Genomic DNA, 26,149 nt, shown 5'->3' with positions numbered 1-26,149 from the left:
ATTTTAAACTATAACTTAATAATTTTTTTTGTTTCTTCTATAATGCTGGCTAATATTCTAATTATATATGTTTTAAAATGTTCCGATTTTTAAAATCCGAATTACAAAAACTGATCCGACCGAATTGTACGTTGGTTGGATCGAATCAGATTTCAATTTAGTTTAGATTATTTGGATCTATCTTTTGAAAAACGAAATCAATTTGAATTCACTCAATTGAATTGGATCAAACCGATCCATCCAAACGAACACTTCTACTCCTAGAGGTTGTCACAATGGTTGGGTTGGAATTTCATTACTTGTGATTCTTTTGGGTTTTTCATCTAGATATGCTCTTTTAACTACACAAAACAATCTTTTTTAGTGACCACCTAAAATTTGGTATTACATATATTAAGTCATCATTGAATTTTGATAATACTACACGTTTATTGACCGATACTACGAGTATCGCTATTTACCGGTCACTAACCGTTTCAATTTGTTTAATATATATAACAAATATTAGTGAGTGAAAACATGGTTATTGTGTTGGAGGCCTAACAACTAAACATAATGGTCACTACATTGAAGGTTTAGTACCAAAAATAATGATTACAACTACTTGTCGTTATTCGAATACCCTAAACATCAAATGGAAACACTATGACGACACAATATACTCACTAAATTACAAATTGAAAGAAAAATTAAGGACCATAAAATATTCTCTCTCTCTCTCTCTCTCTCTCTCTCTCTCTCTCTCTCTCTCTCTCTCTCTCTCTCTCTCTCTCTCTCTCTCTCTCAGCTTATCTGGTGTCATGTATCGGAGTCGGACGATCCGTTTTCCTCTTGTGGGACCACATTATACCAGCCAATCTGTTGCCCTAACGGCCCATCCATTGGACTGTACTTAACATTTTGGGCTTTTGCAAGGCCTTCCGCTGGGCCCAATTTTTAACAGATATAGATACTTGCCTATTTTGACCTTGCTAAACGGTGTCGTTCCATGTCCTCCTGCTATTACAGTCCCACATTACCACTATCTCCGTATCTCGGTTCTCTGATTCTCTCGAGTTCTGACTCCTGATGCCACCGCTTCCGCTTCACATCAACCTCCCGGATATCAGCTTTGAAGAAGATGATTGAGTCTCCCGCCTGTGGTAGGTAATGCACTCATAGCAATCGAAGATCTTGAAGAACTTCTAGTTGATTGTGCATTCGTCAAGGTAATTAATTACAGTTTTACAGGTTATTTTTTCAGTTGTTTCTTCTTCCTCTTATCAATATTTGCTTTTGTCTTACGACTTATCTCGAAGCCCTAAATTTTGATGTGATTTAAATACATCACTAAATACATTCAATTAGGTCTTAGAATTTCTATGTCTAGATTGATTTTGTACTTATCCGCTTTGATTGGGTAACTATCAGTCTATCATTCATGTCGAATGTTCGAGTAAGGTGTTGATTACTTATTTGGTGAAGAGGTTTAACTATTGTTGATGTGGAATTCATGAATACATTAATGGACGTAGATGATTCGCTAACTTCGTGCTTGTTTGGATCATCGCTAATTTAGGTTAATTCACAATACAAGATTAGATAGTTGATCGATGAAGACTCAATTACGCCTGTCCAATCTCTTTAATCAGCTTTGGAGAACCATTACACTCCTCATTCATTTCGTTTTCTCTCTCCACAACTTCAACAACATCTTCGCACCACTATTAATGGGAGAGGTTCACCAGAGACCACGCCTTGAAGAAGGGAGAAGTAATGAAGGAGGAAGATGGTCGTGGTCGGGCACGAGCAGCATAAGACCACACCACCTTAGCTCCACATGTTTCGGGGCGTTGTTCATGCTGTGATCAATGGTCCACATCTACCTGATATCCTCAAGGAATGAAAAAAAAAAACGTTTTTTGCATAATAATTTGTGATTTTTTGTCCAAATGGGGAGAAATCAAAATATTTAGAGTAAATTACATGAATGGTCCCTATGGTTTGAAGTAATTTGCGTATTTGGTCCCTAAACCATAGGGACCATAGTAAGGATTCTCCTTTTTGTTAAATCTAAAAGGTCCGCATTGTTAGACCAGTCGGTATGGACAACACTCATATGCGCGATTCCAACATGGTAGGCTAATAACGGCGCCATAACGCCTGGAACAATGCCCCTAGGACACGTTAACGGCCATTATGGTAGCCGAAGTCATTGTGGTAACAAGGTTTGACGTGTTGATTTTCGTCAAACAGTCGCAATTTCAACCGTTCACAAACGGTCGCAAAGTTTTAAAAATAAAAAATAAAAAAATTACCATAATTTTTTTACATTTTACCTCTATTTAAATACATATACATCTTAATTTTACCTACACAATATATATATATATATATATATATATATATATATATATATATATATATATATATATATAGAGAGAGAGAGAGAGAGAGAGAGAGAGAGAGAGAGAGAGAGAGAGAGAGAGAGAGAGAAAACATTTCTTAAAAGGAAACTGCAATAAAGTCCCTACATATTGGTTTTATAATCGATTTAGTCCATATATATATATATATATATATATATATATATATATATATATATATATATACAATTAAGTCCCAAATACCGGTAATCGTATTCAATTTAACTCTTTGATCTGGTTAACAGGTCATCAAACTTTCAGAAATTACATTTTTGGCCAAGATTTCAAAATTTATTACAAATTTGGTCCAAAATTTACACTTTTGGCCCATAATTTAAATTTTGTTACAAATTTGTCCAAATTTTATCCTTTTTGTCCAAATTTTAGAATTTTATTATGAATTCATCATGACTTTAGTTTTTTTTTACAACTATTTTTCTCAAAGAATTGTTTCTAATAGGTTTTTTCTTTATAAAATCATATTTATATAAAAAAAACGTATTTTCACTTAAAAATCTTATATTTTCTATATAAAAACTTTTTTCAAAAACTTTTTTGTATATGAAATATCTAGTTATAAAAATAAGTATTTATTAAGTTTATAAATATATACAAATCCGTTTTTATAAAAAAAAATGTATACAAAAAAGTTATTTTACAAAAAAAAAGTATACGAACACCTATTTAATCTATATTTTTTTTATAAAATCGTGTTTGTTTATATATTTTTTTATAAAAACGTGTTTGAATAATTTTTTATATAATACGTGCTTGTGTACATTTTATAAAATGTATACAAACACAATTTTATAAAATATATACAAACACGTTTTTATAAAATGTATACAAACATGATTTTATAAAATGTATACAAACACATATTATTTAAAAAATTATTCAAACACGTTTTTATAAAGGTGATAAGTGTTTGTATATATTTTTTTTGTAAAATACGTTTTTGTATACATTTAAAAAAAAACGGATTTATATATATTTATATACTTAATACATATATATTTTTATAACTAGATATTTCATATAAAAAAAGTTTTTATATAGAAAATATAAGATTTTTCCTGTGAAAATACGTTTTTTTTATAAATATGATTTTTTAAAGAAAAAACATATTAGAAACAACTTTTTGAGAAAAGAATTATAAAAAAACTAAATTTAGGATGAATTCATAATAAAATTCTAAAATTTGGGCAAATAGGGTAAAGTTTGGACCAAATTTTTAACAAAATTTAAAATCTAGGCCAAAAGTGTAAATTTTGGACCAAATTTGTAATAAATTTTGAAGTATGGGCAAAAAATGTAATTTTTGAAAGTTGGATGACCTTTTGACGGGGTCAAAGGGTTAAATTGAATATTATTACCGGTATTGGGGATATAATTGAATAAAAAAAAATATATGGACTAAATCGATTATGAGGCAAATATGTAAGCACTTTATTGCAAATTTCCCTTTCTTAAATAGAGAACAATTGAGAACAAATTGCAATCACTCATTTTAAAAAACGAAATTTATTATTCATTATTTAGAAAATAAAAATAGCATCCCACCTATCCTATCCCCACACCTCATAATATTACATTGAAGTAGCTCCACCAAAGACCACCGGACCGTCACCAACCATCAGACTACCGGACCACCATCGAATCGACTGGAACACCGTCGGAGTGATCGGACCACCAACAAAATGCTGTTTCTTCACTCACTATAGATCTTCTTTGACATCCTTTTTTTGCCCCCATTCGTTCGCTCATCGAAAACTACTTCCTCCCATCTTCTTGAACTGGCGCCCCAAACAATTTCATTCTTTTATCCTCTTCCTGAACCATCTCATTCCGCCTCTCATCTTCCTTAGCTGGAAAGCACTTCGTCGGAAAGCACCTCCGTTTCGTATCCTTTCCGATCTCGTTTTTTGTCGGTTGCCAGATCTGGTTTCATCGGTGACGAATCTGAAGCAGAAGGAAACCATATCTAGTTTCCGATTCGGTTTCACTAGCCATTGTAGTTGCAATACAAAGTTTTCCCGATCTGCTTTCATCGGACATCGTCAAATTATATCTCAAACATCGTCGATTTGTATCTCAAACACTAATAGCCGGTATATCTCAAACACTTCCTTCTCAAATACTATTCGTGATATATTGTCTTTACCAGAGGAGAAAAATGGATGAATGTGCTCATTTTTAGAGATTTTCTTCAACTTCATGTTGCCGGAGATGGTATCGATCGATGTCCATTCCATTGGTGGCCAATTCCTTTTCCCTAATGAGAAGTTGCTTTTCACGGCGAGCTTCACGATGAGATTATGTTTATTCAAATTCAATTAAGTACACATTTATCAAGCTATGGTACACGTACTTTTTTCTTATGTATTAATGACCTGTTATAAATTTAAAACCCTCAAACTTTTTCTTTTTTGTTATTAGAGCCCTATACATACCCATTAAAATAACACCTATTCATATAAAAAATTAAAAGACTATAATAATTAATGTTGTTGTAAAATCTTTTATGTTCATTTTCTTTTGAAACAACAACGAATATATATATATATTAAACAAGCAACACTTAACAAGAAGCTAAGAAGCCATTTGCAAAAATACCAAAAGGTCCGAATGAAATTACATATTAGAATAAAAATGAGAAAATGGGGAGATACTCCAATCCACCCAACTCCCACACCCAAAACTACTTCTATGTTTGCACCATAAATAGGAAAGTGAAATGACATTGTCAGCCGCCTATTATGTTTATTGTCAGCCGCCTTTTATGTTATTTTTTGACAAACGAAACTTTTTCTGTTTTAATATATTGCTAACTTAAATTTGTTATAATATCATATTTAGATATATGTGAACTCTAATATAACTTTAAAACAACAAAAAGTGTATTTTGAATAATGATAGTATACAAGTATTTTTATAATAAGAAATTTATATAATAAAAAAATAGATTTGTTCATTATACTTATATTATATAAATTTTATAACAAGCGAGAGTTTTTTTTAACATATGGTATGATAAGAATTGATTGAAAAAACATATTTAATTTAAGGAAAGTAGGTTTTTAGAACAAAAATGTCGTTAAAAAATATATATTAAAAATATTGCTATGAATATTCATATGGAGTAACATAATCACATGCGATTAAATACAAAGAAATTGTTGTTGAATTGGAACATGAAAACGAATATTGTCTAAATAAATCATATGCTATTAAATATATATAATCACATGGGATTAAAGACACGTGACCAACTATTAAATTTAAAACGAGAAAAATAAATAATGTCCATATAAATCATATGTGATTAAATACATGTAATCACATGTGATTAGATGTATCTAATCACATGTGATTAGATGTATCTAATCACATAGTTTATTTTGACAAAATTTATTTCCGCTTTCTCCATTAAATAATTGTTCTCTTGTATTTCATCGTATGTGATCATATGTATCTAATAACATTCACATATTATTTATTTAGACAAGATTCATTTTCGCTTTTTTGATTAAATACTGGTTGTTTTGTATTTCATCAAATTTGATTATATTTATCTGATCACATTATTTATATGGACATAAACGAATTTTGTCCATATAAGTCATATGTGATGAAATAAATATATAATCACATATAATTATATATACGTGAAAAAAATAATCTTTGTCCACATTAATTATATATGATTAAATACTTGTAATCATATATGATTAAATATTTGAGAAAAATTATTGAATCGAAAACGCAAAAATGAATATTATCCATATAAATCACATGTGATTGGATATATATATATATATATATATATATATATATATATATATATATATATATATATATATATATATATATATATATATAATCACATGTGATTATATGTATCTAAGCAGACTTATGTGGACAATATTCATTTACACAATATTGATTCGATAGATGTATTAATAACTTTAATCATATGTGATTTAAAACATTTAGTCATATGTGATTATATGTATTTAAACACATGATATATATGGACAAAATCGAATTTTGTCTATATAAATCATATGTGATTAGATACATATAATCAAATGTGATTAGATACATATAATCACATGTGATTATATACACGAGAACAACTATTAAATTAAAGAAAACAAATATTTTTCACATAAATCATATGTGATTAAATACACATAATCATATGTGATTAAATATATGAGACCAACTATTGAATCGAAAACGCAAATGTGAATATTTTCAAATTAAATCATATATCTTTAAATACATATAATCACATATGATTCTATGTATCTAATCACATATGATTGATGTAGACAAGTTTCAATTTCACATTCTCGATTCAATAGATGTTCATGTATTTAATCACATGTGATTATATGTATCTAAACACATGTTATCTATATGGACAAAATCAAAGCGTGTCTATATAATTAATATGTGATTAGATACATATAATCACATGTGATTATACATACGAGAACAAGTATTAAAAATATGAAAACAAATCTTTGTTCATATTAATCATAAGTGATTAAATAAATACAATTAAATATGATTAAGTACATGTGGTGGAGATACGTATGGTACGTGGTGGGTTGTGGGTTGTGGTGGTGGTGGATGTAGGAGAAGGTGGTGGGTAGTAGTGATGGGTGGTGGTGGGTGATAACTGGTTTGTGGTGGTTGTGACTGGTGGCGGGTGGTGATGAAGGGTAGTATGTGGGGGTGGGAGTGGTGGTTATGATGGGTCGGTGGTGATGGTTGATATGGGCTTATTTAGTCATAAAAATCATGCATTATCTTAATACTTTATGTTGTTTTTATATCATTTTATGGACAAAAGGTACTTAATTAGCTTAATATTTCAATTTCAGCAATAAAATACATGCTCAGGTGAAAAAGAAAGATGATTAAGTGATTGGAAGCTTGGAGAATAAAAGAAGGTTGTAACATGAAGAAACTCGACGAGTTGACCCTCAACTCGACGAGTTGGTGAGAATATTTTTGATTCAAGGATGCATTGTCGTACACGTTGCAAACGCGGAATATTGAAAAAACTTGTCGAGTTATTCTAAAAAACTCAACGAGTTCGGTTGATTTTTGGAAACTATAAATCGATAACATCTATGCCTGAAACCCTAACTTTTGCTGAAGGCTAGCTGCGATTATTGAAGACCAGAAGGGTTCTTGAAGCTTCAGATTTTGAGAATTCAACATAAGAGGCAATTTAGAAGAGAATCAAAGTCAAATAATCATTCTTCTTTTCTTAATCTTTGTTTTGAACCGTGTTTGAATCATTAAATTTTGATTTTAGGTTATTACTTGCTTTAGATATGAGCTAAAAGCTTTTTACTTCTGTTTGGATGAGATGATCTTATGAATGTGGTTTGATTGAGCGCTTGGATTAATGTTAATTTGGTTATTCATCTTGTTAAGCTTGTTAAAGATCCTCATATATTGATGATAAATATTTTCTGTTAATAAGTGAGTTATTAAGTCGCATTAACATCTTCTTGATTACTTGATTCGTATAGTTTTGTGAATACAAAATTGTATGCCTAGGAATAATGAATATGAAACTAGGGTTAATTAGGAAATATGTAAATCAATGTGTGAGCATGTATGATGAACAACCATATATGAGTTGATTGAATTGAACAAATTTGATTAGCTATTATTACAAGTCTTACTTGATACGAACTGAACACTAGGAAACTTGTTAGTTTAGTCAACTGGCCATTATTTGAATTAACTTGTCTACTAAAGGATTGGTAATAATGAACATGAACCTAATCACATTAGGAATCGGTAATCATTGACATATTGATCCATTGCACTTGCCACGAAATCAACCATAGGAATAAGTGAATCGAATCTGAACATAAGTCTCTTTTATCATTGAATCTAGTTGTCATTTCTTGTTCTTCTTAGTTGTTAATTGTCTTTGTTTGAAAGTTAATTGATTGATTAAGTTTCTAGTCTTGCAAAACTAGAGAAAACCCCTCTTTTATTAATTGTTTCATGTGTTTAATTTGTGTTTGAAGTAATAAGATTAAAACTAGTGCGTTTTACACACATCAAGTTTTTGGCGCCGTTACCGGGGAACGGTTCTAATAGTTATTTTATTTTCTAGTGTTATCGATCATTTGTGTGAGATTTATCTTGTATAAAGTTACCTGTTTTTAGTTTTTTTTTTAATTAATTTTCATCTTTTTACGCTAAACTCGTCGAGTTTATTACTGAACTCGACGAGTTCATCTGTCACACCCCCGAACCAGACGGCGGAAACGTCCGGGGGCTGTCGTGACTCAATTGAATACCATAACATTGAATATATATGAAACATAACAACATTCGTCACCATTCATCAATACAGTACAACCAGTAGCTTTTACATGAAATACATTGTTTAAACATTACATTCCCAAAAATTAAATTGTTCGATTCATACATAAATAAACTGCAACCGTCACTGAATATGATTTCCTTTGATTCACTGGTTCCCTGAGAATACAAGTATTTTGAAAAACGTCAACATATGAAATGTTGGTGAGTTCATAAGTAGTGTTTGAAATCCAATGTTTGTATTGTTTGAAAACCACCAGAAAATCCGATATTTTCTGAAATGAAAAACTTTCGAAAATGTTTGTGAAGATCCATAGATATGCCTGTTTGTTTCTATACTTGTGAAAATTGTTTATTAAAAATTATATGCGTTTCGAATCCGATATATTTTGAAAAACCTAGGAAAACCCGATGTTTTCCTAGTCCTTTGAAATCCATTAAGTTGCGTTGAAACCATTACAAAGATAGAAGTGTCATTCCCAGGCGACGTTGGATTATTTTTGAGCATGATTATTTACTACAAACCCGCATTACACAAACGCCCAGTTTATAGCAATACTAACGATCCCGAAGGCGTCGTTCGTACAAATCACGTTATCCAGCCGCCCTGACTATGTGTCGTCCCACATCCGAAGAGTAAGAGGACACGAAGGCCTCGATGACTCTATTAATCGGTTGGGGATAATATGCGTACGAGGGGTCCCCGACCCGCCTCGCAAAATATGCAGACTTTTCTAGCAATACCAAAGGACCCTTGGGGACCAGTGGTATACAAGCCATTGATAGTCCCTCTACGTTGTGCCATGTCGGTGAAACTCAACACTTCGTAGAAAAATATGCGTCTTCGGGCCTTAAGATCAGGTCATTGGGCTAGCTAGGCCCAACAAGCAAGATTTTACACTTTTGGGGCCCGAAGGTGGTGCGTAGACGTCTGTGCACACTCGTATATAAGCTAAGTTCCCAAACGTTATTTGTATGAACCGTAGTGTCGTAGTGTCGTAGTGTTAGTAGTTGTAGGTTTCCATTGGTTCGAGACCGAGCCAATTCGTTTAACAACGACTTTTGGTATTGTAATGTATTGTATTTCGTCGAGAGCCGCGGTGCCATTATTTGATCAAATTGTGTATATTGAATTAGCCTTGAAATTTTTCTGTTTTCAGCCCCTCATTGTTTGTAAAGTTTACATTTTCAACCCTTTTATTGAATACTTCCCGGTTTGGTCCTCAAACTAATTTTCTTGACATTTTAACACCAAAAATTATTGAAATAAATATTTTTCAGCATATTTTTCATAGAAAACAGTTTAAGTCCCTGAAGATGCAGTTTTCTCGGTTTTAACCCTTCTTTTTCGCAACTTTGGCAATTTTGGCCCAAATTGGAAATTTTTTGCAACTTTGGTCCTTTTTAAATTTAAAAAGCATTTTAAACCTTTGAAAAGGATTTGGAACACTTATAGTCCACTGTTTTACAGAAAATCACAGTTTTGGCCCTCCAAAACAGAAAAATTCGCATAATGGGCCTCATTGGGCCAAAAATGTCATTTTTAGCCCATTAAGCTTGGAATTTATGTTTTTAATCCCCTAAATGAGTATATTTCCAGAAATTGATTTATGGAAACTGTTTTGGCACACTTCATCCAGCAGAATTCGTGATATGCCAATTTGGACCCTTAATTTTGTATTTTTCACATTTTAGGCCCAAAATTTGTGTTTTTAACCCAAAGAAAATTATTACTAAACCACTTAGCCATTTTTCTTGAAACACTTTGTATGTAGAAATATATTTGAAGCTAAAATCATAAAACATAAGTTATATCTCGGTTTTGAGGGGTTTTATAGCTAGATCCAACATTAAAACACATAAAAGCATACATATAAGCATGGAAATCATACAAGGCATACAAAACACATATAGATCTACACTTTCACTTGTATTCCCCCCCCACAAAACTCATAAAAACAGAAAATAGGGGGTATGAAGCTCACCTTGGGTGTGGTTTTGGTTTTTGGAAGAAAAGATGGAAGAAAACTTGATGATTTTTGGCCTTAGCACCTTTCCTTGGTAGATCTTGAGTTTGAGATGGTTCTAGGGTGCAAGATCACGATTTTTGCATAGTTTAGGAAAGGATTTTGATAACAAAAAGAATTTAAATCATAGATCTATGCATAATCTTACCTTAGATGATGATTAACTTGCAAGATCCTCTTGAAAGCCCCTAATTTTCGAGATTTTTGGAGAGGGGAGGAAGGAGTGTTCTTGAGTATTCTTGAGAGAGAGTTGAGAGATTTTTGTGGTGTGTGTGTGTATGGCCGAGAGCAAGAGAGAGGAGAGAAGAGAAGTGATATTTGAGGTGATGTGCATGGAGGAATGAAAAATATTGCATGGATATCCTATGGGTAAAGATGAGGTGGCAACCAAAGTCAACTTCATCTCTTATCTCCTTGGATTTGGGCCTTGGGCCGAGAATGTGAAGGGAGAAAGGAAAAATTTGGGCCTTTGCCCCTAAGCCCACTATTAGAGTTAATCTTGGGTATGTTTTAAGCCTAAAAGAATGTAGTAGAATTTTTATATTTTTATTGGACTAGTTTAGGTTATTCATGTATCAAGGCTTTTAATTCATTTCATTCTAGGTCCAACATGGCCCAGAATGTTGAAATAAATAAATGTGGGTCCAATTAGAGCCCAATTAGGGTTCTAAGCCCATGATAGTCTAATTGGAAGCTTATTGGTCCATTTGGATCCAGTAAGGGAGTCCTAGCCCAAAATGGACTTAAACAAGAACTTCTAAAGTTTCCAATTGTTTGATGACTATTTGTAGCACTTGTATAATGTATTTGATTGAAGTTTTTGATTCACATTAGCTTGAATGTATAGATTACATGACACAAAATTTCCAGTTGTGACATCATCACGTTTTCAGTTTCGTATCTTTTTCGTTTTTGTTCGTTTTACACGTATTTCTCTGTTTTGTTTCAGGTTTTTATGACCTAAGGCTCTGGTTCCACACTAGTGCCACCCGTGGAAGATCCGGAGTCGATTATTCGCCAAAAGAGGGGAAAAGCGATCGAAGAACCCGAAAATCTCAACGAAATCCACAACGAGAAGATAGAAGGTTATGAATCCGACACACCCACGTTTGGTGTAGAAAGCAATTCCGACCAAGAAGACGACATGGTCAACATTGCCGACATACCAATAGGGGACTATAAGAAGCGCATAAGAGATGGCACCGGGTCGGGACTTGTGCAACCAACAATTCCGGCCAATGCAAACTTCGAGCTGAAGGGTCACATACTCGCTCAACTGAGAGACATTTCGTTCTATGGAAAGGATCATGAAGATGCTTATAAGCATATTGAAGAAGTCATGAACATTGCCGACTATTTCCACATGCCAAACGTGCCTCGCGATACCGTTTTACTTTGGATGCTACCGGTGACATTCAAAGGAGCCGCTAAGGAATGGTTGAAATCCTTACCTCCAGGATCCATTACAACATGGCAAAAGATGCGTGAAGATTTCATTGATCACTTTTGTCCACCTTCCAAGATAGCAAAATTGAAGAAAGCTATTGCCAATTTCGAGCAGATGCCAGAATAATCACTCTATGAGGCATGGGAGAGATACACGGGTTTGATAAGAAATTGTCCTCAAAACGACTTGAACGTGCAACAAGAGGTTTCTATCTTTTATGATGGTGTGAACGTCACAACTAGGCAATTACTTGATTCCCAAGGACCTCTCACAAAGAAACCACTAGTTGTTATCAAAACTTTAGTGGAAGAGTTATCCAAACATTCAAGGGAGTATCACAACCCAAGGAACGACACGACTAGAGGCATGGTGAATTCAGTTTCTGATGATATGGCTGCAATGATGGCAAAGCTAGAAAGTATGGATCGTAGGATGACAAAGATGGATCAATCCATCCATGCCATTCGGGTAGGTTGTGACAATTTTAGCGGGCCCCATCTTACTAAAGATTATGATCTTGATGAGAATGGCAACCGAAAGGTACAAGTTTGTTATTCAAGTGGTAATAGATTGGATGATGATTGGCGAAAACCCAAGAAGGAATAGCTTCCCTACGATGAGTACAAGAAGGCAAAGGAGGAGAAATATAGGTAAAAGATGCACAAGTTTTATCAAAAAGAGGAACCGGTACAAGAAAAAAGATGGATCTTGAAGCTATGTTAGCCCGATTTGCTAGTGCTTCCGAAAAAAGGCATGATGATGTCGTTGCGGCCATTAGAGATCAACAAAAGATGATGAAGGAGCACCAAGCAATGATGATGGATCAACAATCTCTACTCCGGAATCAACAAGCTTCAATATTAAATATTGAAAAACAACTTGGGAAACTTGCCAAGCAATTTAACGAAAGAACACCGGGCGGACTTCCGAGCGATATCGAGAAAAATCCAAGGGGGGGCACACATTAACATAATGACAACAAGGAGTGGGAAGATAATTACACCCCTGACCCCAATCCCAAGTGAAGATCCTAAGGAAGTACAAGAAAAAGACCAAGAAAATCCAGAATCGCGTACAGTGGAGAAATCTCGTCGAGTTTCTGAGAAAAACTCGACGAGTTTCGTACCTGATGTGAAAAATCAGATGCCAGCCAAGCCATACCAACCACCATTGCCATTTCCGGGTCGAGCTCGACAAGACAAGAAGAATGAAGACTACCAAAAGTTCCTGGAGCACATAAAGGCCTTATAAATCAACATTCCTTTCATCGAAGCGGTTGCACAAATGCCCAAATATGCCAAGTTCTTAAAAGAAATTCTCACAAATTGAAAGAAGATGGAGGAAGCATCCAAAGTGGTTCTAAATGAGAATTGTTTAGCCACAATGTTGAGCAAATTGTCGAAGAAAATGGGTGATCCGAGTAGTTTGATAATACCTTGCCAATTTGGAAATTTAGCCACTAGCTACGCATTGGCTGATTCAGGGGCAAGTGTAAACCTCATGCCTTATTCTTTCTTTAAGAAACTAAACCTTCAGGAGCCAAGACCGATCCGAATGGCGATCCACTTAGCAAACAAGACGGTGACATTCCCGAGAGGCATATGTGAAGATTTATTGGTAAAAGTTGGTAAGTTTGTCTTCCCGACAGATTTCATTGTGCTAGATATGGAGGAGGATCATCAAGTGCCAATAATTCTTAGAAGACCATTCTTGAACACTGCTAGTGCCATAGTTGACATACGAGAATCCAAGCTTACTCTTCGGGTGGGAGAAGACTCGGTTACCTTTGGATTGGATAAAGCCATGAAACATTCCAAGTTTAGTGATGACACGACTTTTTCGGTGGATATCTTGGAAGAGTTAATGAAAGAGTGGCAAGAAGACAAATCAAATGAGCAAATCTTTGCTCCAGAAGATGACTTTGATGCCCTGCGAGACCTGAAGGAGCTAGAAAGACTACTTGAAGAAGCCAAATACGAAGAACTAATCAAAAGTGCTAAACAGAAAACTCGACGAGTTTGTATCAATAACTCGACAAGTTGCAACGAAAAATCGCGATCAGACAAGACTTTTAGCCTAAACTCGACGAGTTTTTTCCCAGAAATCGACGTGTTCAGCGTAGGAAACACGAAACTGGAGCTGAAAACATTGCCGGAACACTTAGAATACGCATTCCTCGAAGAAGGTGAGCAGAAGCCTATTATTATTGCATCCGATCTGACCCAAATTGAAAAAGACGAATTAGTTAAGGTTTTGAAGAAAAGGAAGAATTCCATCGCATGGAAAATCACCGATATAAAAGGAATAAGTCCTTATTGTTCTCACAAAATAAATCTTGAAGAAGGAGCAAAGCCGGTAGTGAAACATCAAAGGCGATTGAACCCAAACATGCAAGAAGTGGTCAAGAAGGAGGTAGTCAAGCTCTTGGATGCTGGGATCATTTATTCAATTTCTGATAGTCCATGGGTTAGTCCTGTTCAAGTAGTACCAAAGAAAGGAGGGATGACAGTCGTGACGAATGAAAAAAACGAACTCATACCTACACGAACGATAACCGGTTGCCGAGTGTGCATTGATTATAGAAAACTAAACGATGCCACTTGCAAAGACCACTTCCCTCTACCTTTTATTGATCAAATTCTTGAAAGATTATCTGGTCATTGCTATTATTGTTTTTTAGATGGATTTTCAGGTTACTTCCAAATCCCAATTGACCCAAAATGATCAAGAGAAGACCACTTTCACTTGTCCAAGTGGAACATTTGCATATCGACGCATGCCTTTTGGATTATGCAATGCGCTCGCCACCTTTCAAAGATGCATGACAGTGATAATCCACGATATGGTGGAGAGGTTTATGGAAGTATTCATGGATGATTTTTATGTGTTTGGTTCTTCCTTTAATTATTGTCTTGCTAACCGTGATTTGATGCTTGCTAGGTGTGAAAAGACCAATTTCGTTTTGAATTGGGAAAAGTGTCACTTCATGGTAAAAGAAGGAATTGTGTTAGGCCATAAAGTGTCCAAAGCGGGGATTGAGGTGGATCGGGCAAAAATTGACACTATTGCTAAACTACCTCCACCAACCAATGTGAAGGGCGTTAGGAGTTTTTTAGGTCATACGAGTTTTTACCGTCGTTTTATAAAAGACTTTTCAAAAATAACTCGACATTTAACTCAATTACTTTTGAAAGATGCACCTTTTATTTTTTCGAAAGAATGTCTACATGATTTTGAAATTTTGAAAGAAAAATTAACTAACGTCCCGATCATTATTGCCCCGAATTGGAATTTACCATTTGAAATAATGTGTGATGCAAGTGATTTTGCCTTAGGTATTGTGCTTGGTCAAAGGGTTGATAAACATTTTCAACCAATTTATTATGCAAGCAAGACCTTAAATCCGACCCAAGAAAACTACACCATAACAGAAAAGGAATTATTGGCCGTGGTTTATGCTTTTGATAAATTTCATCCTTATCTTATATTATCTAAAACCACTATTTTTACTGACCATTCTGCAATTAAATATTTGTTTGCTAAGCTGGATGCGAAGCCTAGGCTGATTCGGTGGGTGTTGTTACTTCAAGAATTTGATATCGAGATCAAGGACAAGAAAGAAATGAAGAATGTAGCGGCCGACCATCTTTCAAGATTAGAGAATCCAGAAAGGGATAAAGCAGACAACAAGGGTATTGGGGATAGTTTTCCTGAAGAGTACTTAATGGTGATTATGGGGGAAGAACCATGGTACCCAGACATTGCCAACTTTTTGGCTGGAGACTTTCTTCCAAAAGGGCTAACTCACCAACAGAAAAAGAAACTCTTTTCAGAAATTAAATATTATTTCTGGGACGAGCCTTATCTTTTTAGAAGTTATGCAGATGGGATCATTAGAAGGTGCGTGTTTGGCAAGGAGATTCGTGATATTCTAGAACATTGCCACAATGGACCTGCAGGAGGGCATCATGGGGTACAATACACTACCAAAGAGGTGTTTGATGCAGGATTTTATTGGCCCACAATTATCAAGGATGCTGTCACCTATGTGAGAGAGTGTGATGCTTGCCAAAGATCAGGAAATATTTCTGCAAGGAATGAGATGCCTCAAAAAAGCATCCAAGTGTGTGAAGTCTTTGATGTGTGGGGTATAGATTTCATGGGGCCATTCCCATCATCCAAGGGGTACAAATACATACTTGTGGCTGTGGACTATGTATCAAAGTGGGCAGAAGCGCAAGCATTGCAACAAATGATGCAAGGGTCGTGGTGAAGTTTTTGAAGAAATTATTTTCTAGGTTTAGAGTACCAAAAGCTTTGATAAGTGATAGAGGAACCCACTTTGCTAATGAGCAACTAGCAAAGGTATTGCAAAGATATGGTGTACGCCATAGATTTTCAACACCTTATCATCCACAAACGAATGGGCAAACTGAGATCACTAATAGAGCACTCAAGAGAATTCTAGAAAAGTCAGTGGGCAGTCATTGGAAAGATTAGGCTGATAAGTTAGATGATGCACTTTGGGCGTTCAGGACTGCATTCAAGGAACCCATTGGGACCACACCTTATAGGTTAGTTTATGGGAAAAATTGTCATTTACTAGTAGAACTTGAGCATAAGGCTTATTGGGCTTTGAAAACATGTAATTTTGAACCAAATGAGTTGCGTGCCAATCGACTCTTGCAAATGAATGCCTTCGAGGAATTAAGAAACGAGTCTTACACTAACTCGTTGATTTATAAGGATAAGACAAAAAAATGGCATGATGCAAGATTGAAGGGTAATAAGGAATTTGAAGAAGGGCAAAAAGTGCTTTTATATAATTCAAGGCTTAAACTTTTTCCGGGAAAGTTACGCACTCGTTGGACCGGACCTTTCACAATTAAGCATGTTTTTCCATATGGGGTGATTGAATTGTGGAATATAGATGGGATAAGTTTCAAGGTCAATGGTCATAGGGTTATGAAATATGAAGAAGGCATGCCCAAGGAAGAAGAAACTGAAGAAGGATTAAACTTGGAGAAGACCGCAACAACGTAGGGCGGAATGGAGTCCAACTAAAGACTCCTAAAAAAGAAGCGCTTGCGGGAGGCAACCCGACATTTGAGTTTGCTTTCTTTCTCTTTTTCATTTTAGTCTTTCATTTTATTGTTTTGTGTGTTTTATTAGGATTTTTAGTCTTTATCTTCCAAATTTACTGAAAATATTGCTGGGAGGATTAGCAAAATTAAGTGTGAGGTGGTGCTTTATTTTCTCCAAGAAACCAAAATTTTTTCAAATAGAGGAAAAAACTCGTCGAGTTGGGAAAAAACTCGACGAGTCAATTTCTAAATTCGCGACATTTCTGTCAAAACCGCGCCAACTCGACGAGTTGTATTTTATTATCGATTTTTTTAATTGATGTAAATTCGGGTTTTACCCTAAAAGGTAAACCCCGATTCCACACAGTCGTCACCCTCATTCCAGCCGACCAAGACTCCTCCCAAGCAACTTCTTCTTACTTTGTGCTTTCCCCTTCGATTTTCTTCAAAAAGGTAAGATTTTTACTGCATATTCTTGTTAACGTTTCGATTTTTAGTAGATAGATGACTCCACTTTGTTTAAAAAATCCGATTTTGAGTTTTCACATGAACATTAGGGTTGAGATTTTAACTATATTAGGATGTTTCTACTAGTTTTATCCATGGATTCTTGCTTAATTTGCTATTCTAGACAAACCACTGAGTGAAATATTGTGTTAAATGGTTGGATAAACTGAACCTGAGATGAATTTTTCGCACCTGTTGCAGAACTCGCTGAGCTTCACATAAACTCGACGAGTTTATGTGATGTATGACAGTTTTAATCCTTTTAACATTTTTTTGTGTTTGTTTGATTTGCTATGATTTTGGTTTTGTAGAAACATGTCAAGAAACAGGGGCCAAGGTTCTCAAAGAGGTCAAGGGGGGTTTTCCTTGGCTTGATTTCCCTCAAAGTGGATCAAAAGCAACGTTGGTGGCATGGAGGAAAAAGTTGGAAAAGTTGAAAAAGAAAGACTTCTATTTACCCAATGAGTTGGATTGGCAAAGTTTGGAACATTGGGGATTAGTGGGAGGAATGAATCCTTATCTTACTAAGGTTTTCATTCAAGATGACGTAAGGGTTACATGTGATGCTTGGAGGCGACTTTTCCTACTACAAGAGCCGGTTTATCAAGAGTTGTGCTGGGAATTTTATTCTACTATTACCTTCCATGGGGGTGATAACTACTTTGACACCAATGTGCTCACTTTTATGCTTGGGGGGGGGGGGGGCGAGTTTAGAGAGTGTAGTATGGCGGAATTAGAATGGCGTATGGGCTTGTACAAGTGAAATGTGGCGATGACGGAAGCTTTTGGGGTATTTTTGGAAAGTTGTCACAAAGGTTTTCAAGATAGTGAAGCAGCGGCAAGATGGTGGAGCACAATTGCCAATGGGTTTTATATTCTATCCGCGACACAAGAGGCGAGTATCCGGTCCCCTATCCATCGCCTTATCCACCGCCTCATCTCAAGTTCCATAAAGATGCGCAAAGATGATGATAAAGTGCTGAGCCGAGATGTCTTTTCCTTATGGTGTATTATTACACCAAACATATTTTGCAATATTCTATATTGCTTGGCAAAATATTTGGCGGAAAGCGGGGTGAAGGACAGGACCACTTCACGGATTTGTGGTGGAATGTTTGTGACAAGATTGGCTAGGTCATATGGAATCCTTGGTGGAAGGGTTGGGAATCAATTAACAATGGTGCCACAACCCGCTTTTAGTCATCTTCTTTATAGAAGGGCTAGGATTATTGAAGACTATGGCGGGGGTAATTTTGGTGTTCCCCGGGTTGATGAAGTTGTGGCACCCGAACAACCGGGAAGGCGAGTTCGTGCACGACAAGGCCATATGCAAGAAGATCCTCCTGTCATTCCAATACATGATGAGCTTCCCATGGACCCTTATAATGTTGAACTAAGGGCATTTCAATATGAATTGGCACAAAGCTTGAATTATGGTCATAGGAATTCGGCCCATATGATGCACCATATGAACATACCAAGGATGGAGGATGAGCCCGACTTTTTGTATATGAGGAGTTGGAACGAGAGGTGGAGTATGCGCCAAGGTGGAGCCGGAGGAAGTGGGTTAGGAGGAGACGAGAGTGAAGATGAAGACTAATTATCCTTTCCTTTATCTTTTATTTTGTTTGGTTTGTTTAAAATCTTTTTATTTTGTTTGGTGTGTTTTTTTATTTGTGCGGTTGATGTTTAAACTTAAGTAATTTAGGATTGTTATTAGTATGTTTTCCTTTTATTACTTAGTGTTTGTTTTTGTTCTTTTCAGAATATAGGGTGAGGGATAGAGTAAAAGAATAAAGAGTGAGTGATATAATGTGAGATCGAGTCTAAAACGAGAAGAATGAGGGAATTGAGTCTATTTACATGTTCGGTGAATATATGGCTGAAAAGACGTGCTTTTATTGAAAAAAATGAGGGGGGATACTGCTATAATCACTCCCTAGAAATCCAGAAACGAGCCTGAAGTTGGAGTCATTTTTGTTCACTAAGTGAAGAAAACTCGTCGAGTTCCTTATATAAACTCGACGAGTTACTGGAAAAACTCGAATGTGCCAACCTTTAAGACTAAACTCGGTGAGTTATCTATAAAATCGACGAGTTACTCTTTCTCTTACCTTCAACTTGGTGATTTGACTGCATTTGGTAAAGGCGATTGGCTGAACTGTTATAGATTGTTTTCCGAGCATTTCCATGATCTTTTTCCTTTATATTTTGGAGCATAGCCACACGAGATTTGGCACCAAAGGCGTGGATGAGCTGTTCCCATGTCTAAAGTCAGTTGAAGTAGGAGCTTTACAAGCAGAATTTCAACCTCGCAACTTCTACCATAGGGGAGTTTGTTCTAATTCTCTCTTTACTTTTATATTATTTATCATGCACAACATGCAATGAGGACATTGCATAATTTAAGTGTGGGGTAGGGGGTTGATTACATTTAGTGAAAAAATTTAGAATCCTTTGTTTAAAAAAAATTGCATAAAAAATTGCTAGGATTAATTTAGAAAATTTTGGTAAAGCAATTAGGATCCCATGCTATTATTGTGTTTGATGATTCTATAAGGACCCAAATGTTTAGTTGAGCCAATAGACGTTATAATGCATTTGTGGCCCCCTTTATTCTAGTGAAATCATGGGACAAAAACACAACCTCGCTTAGTTTGAGGATTGCAGCATGTTTAGATTTCTTTGAATATCATTTTGTTTTGGAAATTGATTATTTTGAAAATTCTTTCCATTTTGAGAAAAATTCCTTACTGGTTCAAATGATTTTTATTTAAAAACTCTTTGCTTGTGAAAAGCTTTTTCATTTTGCCAATAAGCCTTGTTTGTGTTTTTGATTTAGAAAGCCCCTTTTCAACGGCCAATTTTTCTACTTTATCATTGAAAGATTATGTCTTTACCTTCTAATGTTTTGGATCATTAGGTAAAGTATCAACACAATTTCCTTTTTCTTTATTATAATTTTCCACTTCTGACTTTTTAGTTTTCACTGCCCAAACACGTTTTGGTTTTTGTTATTGAAATTTGTTGAGTTTTTATTCAAACCATTTTCAACAGTGTTTTGATTCGAATAAAAACCTTCTTTTGTCACATAAGCATTATCTTCATCCACTAACATGTTCAATTCAGGAGGAAATTTATCATCCTTTCCTTTGGTGATGAAGACTAGATTTGGAAGCACAACATTTTCTGAATCCTTGGATTTTGGATAAACCACTGCATTTGATTCAAGATAATGGTGTCCTTTGTCTTGCAATACTTTCGTGTACTCCTTTGAATATTCGAACACTTGATCAACTACAACCCTTTGAGGTGGTTTTTCATTTGAATCATCTTCTTCATCACTTACATAGTCCTTAACTACAACATGATTAATAGGATCACAAACTTTAGATGTCAAAGATAGATCATTTTCTAGGTTCGATATTGGATCATTAGAATCTTTGCCTTAAGCCATTGAGTTAACATTAATGACTGACCATTAGAATCTTTGCCTTAAACCATTGAGTTAACATTTGAATCATCTTCTTCATCACTTACATAGTCCTTAACCACAACATGATTAATAGGATCACAAACTTTAGATGTCGAAGATATATTATTTTCTTGGTTCGATATTGGATCATTACAATCTTTGCCTTAAGCCATTGAGTTAACATTAATGTTTGTAAATTCTGAGCAAACAACACACTCCTCGTCCTCAATTTCACTGATAGTGTCAGAATTATCTTCAACATCAGCGGAATTTTGTTGAGAGTCAAGTGTTGACTTCTAAGTCATGTTCAAAATCTTAACTTGTTCGTTTTTTGTTAAAGTTTCATTAACAATATGCACAAGATCATCAACATTCAAGTAATCATCAATCTTAACTATTCCATATGCATATGAATCATTAGGAATTTTATCATATTCAGGTATATTCTTTTCACAATCATAAGAACTTTCATATATCTTTTATCTATTATAAGCCAACAAAATGAAGCAACTTTCGATGTTGTTCTTTACATATGTCAGATGAATGATGCAACTCAGTCAATTTTGCATTCAAGCATTTAGCTGAATTACCGTAAATATTCCTCTATTTGACTAACAATGTATTATCTGTCCTAACAGAATCTCTATCTACTATAACAGTTCTTATTTTAAGCTCTAAACTCTCAATGATACTCTTCTTTACTTCTAATTTTTTCCGAACATCATATAACAATGATTTCGATTATTCAGCTTCTCTACTCATGGAAATCAACATATCATTAAGATAAGCAAAAGTATCATCAAATTCTGTTAAAACTGCTTGATAAGTATTCGAAGGAATATTAAGAGATACAAGAAGATCATTTATCGTTGTTGTCATAGGAGATTTGCGAAGGATTTTGAGCATTCTAACACTCCTAAGGTGTACATGCAACCCTTGAAACCTTGGATCTATGTTTGACTATGATACACGCAAAAATGTTTTTCCAAGGTTCATAATCCTATCTAGCATACATGGGGAACTTTTAAACATAAAAGTTAGTAAGAAAACATACCTTGTAGTACTTTGGATTCCTTGAGAACCTTGTGAGCCTAGCACCCCAAGTGTGACGCCTTAAATGTCTCACACAACACCAAATGCACTTGGAATAAACTTTAGAGAAATGTCACACTACTTGAAATCGGCTAGCCCTCTTCTTTCTTACTTAAGTGCCGATTTTGGTGAACATAAGGATCCTTATATAGTGTGTTACAATTAGGGTTACACCATGTAAACCCTAATTGTCATGACTTTTCATTTCCATGACTGATGGGTTCTATAAACACCATGGAGCATCCATGAAACATCCTATGGGTTTTAGCCCAACTTGATAATCCATGAAACATTAGCCACTATATAAGTATGGATGATTTACACAATCAATCCACATATTTAATTACTCTCCTTTTGAGCACTTAATTAATTCCAAATTTATTCTTGATCAATACTAATTAAATAATAATATTAATATATTAGAACTTATAATATATTAATAAACCATAAGTGTTATTTCTCTCATTTTAGTCTATCCAAATGCATGATGCCATGCAACCCAAATGGACCATGCCAAACCGGGTCAAGTACATACCAATAATAGTTATGGACTTAGACACCTTATCCAACAGTCTCCCACTTGGATAAGTCTAATAACTATAACTGCAAGTATGACTTCAGGAACAGATCAACAATCGCAACTCCTTCAAGGTCTCGCGAAACTGAGAAGATGATGATACGCCATTTAAGATAAGTGATCATATAATCCTCTGTTGTAGATATCAGCCGAACAAATACATGGGACAATGTCTTACTTATTATCCAGCAGTTTGCATCTTGATTTCCTGATTTTTTTGACATAGAACTTAATTGAACACATCAACTTAGTTCTGAGCTGGCCCGGGACATGGGTTAATACAAAATCATCGAGGGGCCTAGATATCGCTTCTAATCCAAGAAGGAACAGATAAACTTCGACTCATATGCTTGTTCTACCACTTGTTAAATCTTACACAAAGGGAAGTTTTATAACATCGAGTTACCAATGCGTTTTCGTACAATCAATATATAACCAACTCATAGGCAACAACACATATCTCTAGGTTTGAAGACTTATATGATATTACCGTCTCACGATCACTCGAGATAAATTCCATGAAGTGATACGAGTGAGCGTGGGTTGAATCCAATACTCAGAACTTATGAGCACTCATGAGTGTTGTAGCTATGTCCAACATCTTAGACCTCTACAAGCCAACCCATGACAATTTTAATTCATATCTACTTCCACCATATGACTGACTGTGGAGAATTTGAATAATATGAAATAATATAACATAATTATTTTGGAAGTCAAAACATGCAAAATAAATAATAGTAAACGATTGACAAAAGATAGCAACACTTTACTCATAAATAAACATAACGTTTATTCATCATCAAATGTCATTACACTTTACAAATTTAAGAGCTATCTAACTACTAAAACTAGTATCATCCTTCAGCCCTATGCGCCTCACATGCTGGAGATGCTTAACCCTACCCAGTCCCTTCGTGAGGGGATCTACTGGGTTCTCATCCGATGATACCCTCTTTGCCACGAGGAGTCCTTCTTCTATTCGATGTCTGATGAAATGGTATTTTTTTGTCGATGTGTCTAGATCTCCCATGATCCATTGGTTCTTTCGCTAAGGCAATTGCACTTTCACTATCACAGAAAATTTTCATAGGCTCCTTTATAGCTGGTACTAATCCAAGATCTCCAATGAAGTTCTTTAGCCATATAGCCTCCTTTGCTGCCTCGCTTGCCGCTATATACTCCGATTCGCAAGTTGAATCAACTACTGTCTCCTGCTTGGAACTTTTCTAAGTAATTGCTCCTCCGTTTAAGGTAAAGACCCAGCCTGACTGTGAGCGGAAATGATCCCTATTAGTTTGGAAGCTAACATCACTGTACCCTACAACTCTCAAGTCATCACTCCCAGCGAGGGTAAGGACCCAGTCGTTAGTCCTTCGCAGGTACTTGAGGATATTCTTTACTGCGGTCCAGTGAGCCTTGCCAGGATTCCTCTGATATCAGCTAACCATGCTCAAAGCAAAGTCTACATCAGGGTGAGTACAAATCATAACATACATGATCGAGCCTACAACGGAAGCATAAGGTACTCGACTTATTTCTGCTATCTCAGTCTCGGTACTTGGGCTTTGAGTCTTACTCAATCCGGCGTTACTCTGGGTAGGAAACTCTCCTTTCTTGGAATCCTGCATGTTGAACCTATTCATCACCTTATCCAAGTAGGTACTCTGACTAAGTCCAATTAGTCTTTTACTTCGGTCTCTCAGGATCCTTGTCCCTAGAATATAGGTAGCTTATCCTAGGTCTTTCATAGCGAAACACTTCCCAAGCCAGGACTTCACTTTCTGCAAGGTTGGGATGTCATTTCCCATGAGTAGTATGTCATCCACATACAGTAGCATAAAGCTAACTATACTCTCACTAGCTTTGACATATACACAAGATTCATCTTCATTCCTCGAAAAGCCAAACTCTTTGACTTTCTCATCGATACAAAGATTCCATCTACGAGGTGCTTGTTTCAATCCATAGATGGATTTATCAAGCTTACACACTCTATTAGGGTACTCTGTACTGACAAAACCCTCTGGCTGACTCATGTAAACATCCTCAGCCAACTTTCCATTAAGGAAAGCAGTTTTGACTTCTATTTGCCACATTTCATAATCATGAAATATATCAATGACTAACATAACCCTAATAGACTTAATCTTCGCTATTGGTGAAAAGGTCTCATCATAATCAAGTCCTGGAGTTTGAGAAAATCCCTTTGCAACCAGTCACACCTTATAAGTGTGTACATTACCATCCATGTCGGGCTTCTTCTTGAAGATCCATTTGCACCCGACTGTCTTGCGACCTTGTACATTGTTAAACAAGTTCCAAACTTGATTGTCATACATGGATTGTATCTCACTGTCCATAGCCTCTTTCCATTTAGCAGACTCGGGGCCTGCCATGGCTTCCGAATAACTGTTAGGTTTATCCAGACTTACCAGTGTCTGATCACTGATAAGTATATCACCTTCCGCAGTAATATGGAAACCATAGTAATGCTCAGGTGCATTCCTAACTCTCATGGAATGCCTCAGAGGTACAAACTCGTCAATTAGATCAACATGAGTTTCCTCCTCAGGTTGATTGCTAGGGTTTGAAGTTCCTTCACCACTTGACTCTTGAATTTCTTCGAGGTCAATTTGCCTCCCATTGTTTCCTTGGCATATGAACTCTCTCTCTCTCGAAAGACACCTGTCCTTGCTACAAAGATCACATTCTCACTGGGTTTGTAGAAGAGGTAACCAAAGGATTTATGTGGGTAGCCGACGAAAATACACCTCTCACTTCGAGGTTCGAGCTTATCGTAAGTCTCACGCCTCACGAAAGCCTCTCAACCCCAAATCTTGATGTGGTCTAGGTTAGGAGCTTTTCCAGTCCACATCTCATGAGGAGTTTTGGAAACTTTCTTTGTAGGGACTAGGTTAAAGATATGGGTGGCAGTCTCTAAGGCATACCCCCAAAAAGAGATTGGTAGCGAAGCTCGACTCATCATGGAACGAACCATATCCAACAAGGTTCGATTACGCCTCTCAGCCACACCATTTAACTGTGGCGTCCCGGGAGGTGTCAATTGTGAGACAATCCTACATTCCTTAAGATAGTCGAGGAACTCTGTACTAAGATACTCACCACCACGATCGGATCGAAGCATCTTAATATTCCTGTCCAATTG

The 26,149-nt window shown here is 35.6% G+C and overlaps 2 long non-coding RNA genes and 1 other non-coding gene across 3 annotated transcripts; 2 read left to right on the top strand and 1 right to left on the bottom strand.

The window, feature by feature from the left end:
- The first annotated feature begins 793 nt into the window (after positions 1-793).
- LOC145066084 (uncharacterized) lies at positions 794-2,112 on the top strand. Its single transcript, XR_013688624.1, has 2 exons — positions 794-1,208; positions 1,559-2,112. It is a non-coding gene; the product is annotated as an uncharacterized LOC145066084 (long non-coding RNA).
- A 1,415-nt stretch (positions 2,113-3,527) lies between these two features.
- Positions 3,528-7,855, top strand: LOC145066085 (uncharacterized). Its single transcript, XR_013688625.1, has 2 exons — positions 3,528-4,766; positions 7,301-7,855. It is a non-coding gene; the product is annotated as an uncharacterized LOC145066085 (long non-coding RNA).
- A 4,471-nt stretch (positions 7,856-12,326) lies between these two features.
- On the bottom strand, positions 12,327-12,433 carry LOC145071642 (small nucleolar RNA R71). The gene has a single exon (XR_013690649.1). It is a non-coding gene; the product is annotated as a small nucleolar RNA R71 (small nucleolar RNA).
- Between the last annotated feature and the right edge of the window lie 13,716 nt (positions 12,434-26,149).

This window comes from Lactuca serriola, chromosome 8 (assembly GCF_051521515.1).
Source record: "Lactuca serriola cultivar US96UC23 chromosome 8, Lser_US96UC23_V15, whole genome shotgun sequence".
Lineage (NCBI taxonomy): Eukaryota > Viridiplantae > Streptophyta > Magnoliopsida > Asterales > Asteraceae > Lactuca > Lactuca serriola.
Note: the sequence above shows the minus strand (reverse complement) of the source record. Positions and strands in the feature narration are given on the sequence as shown.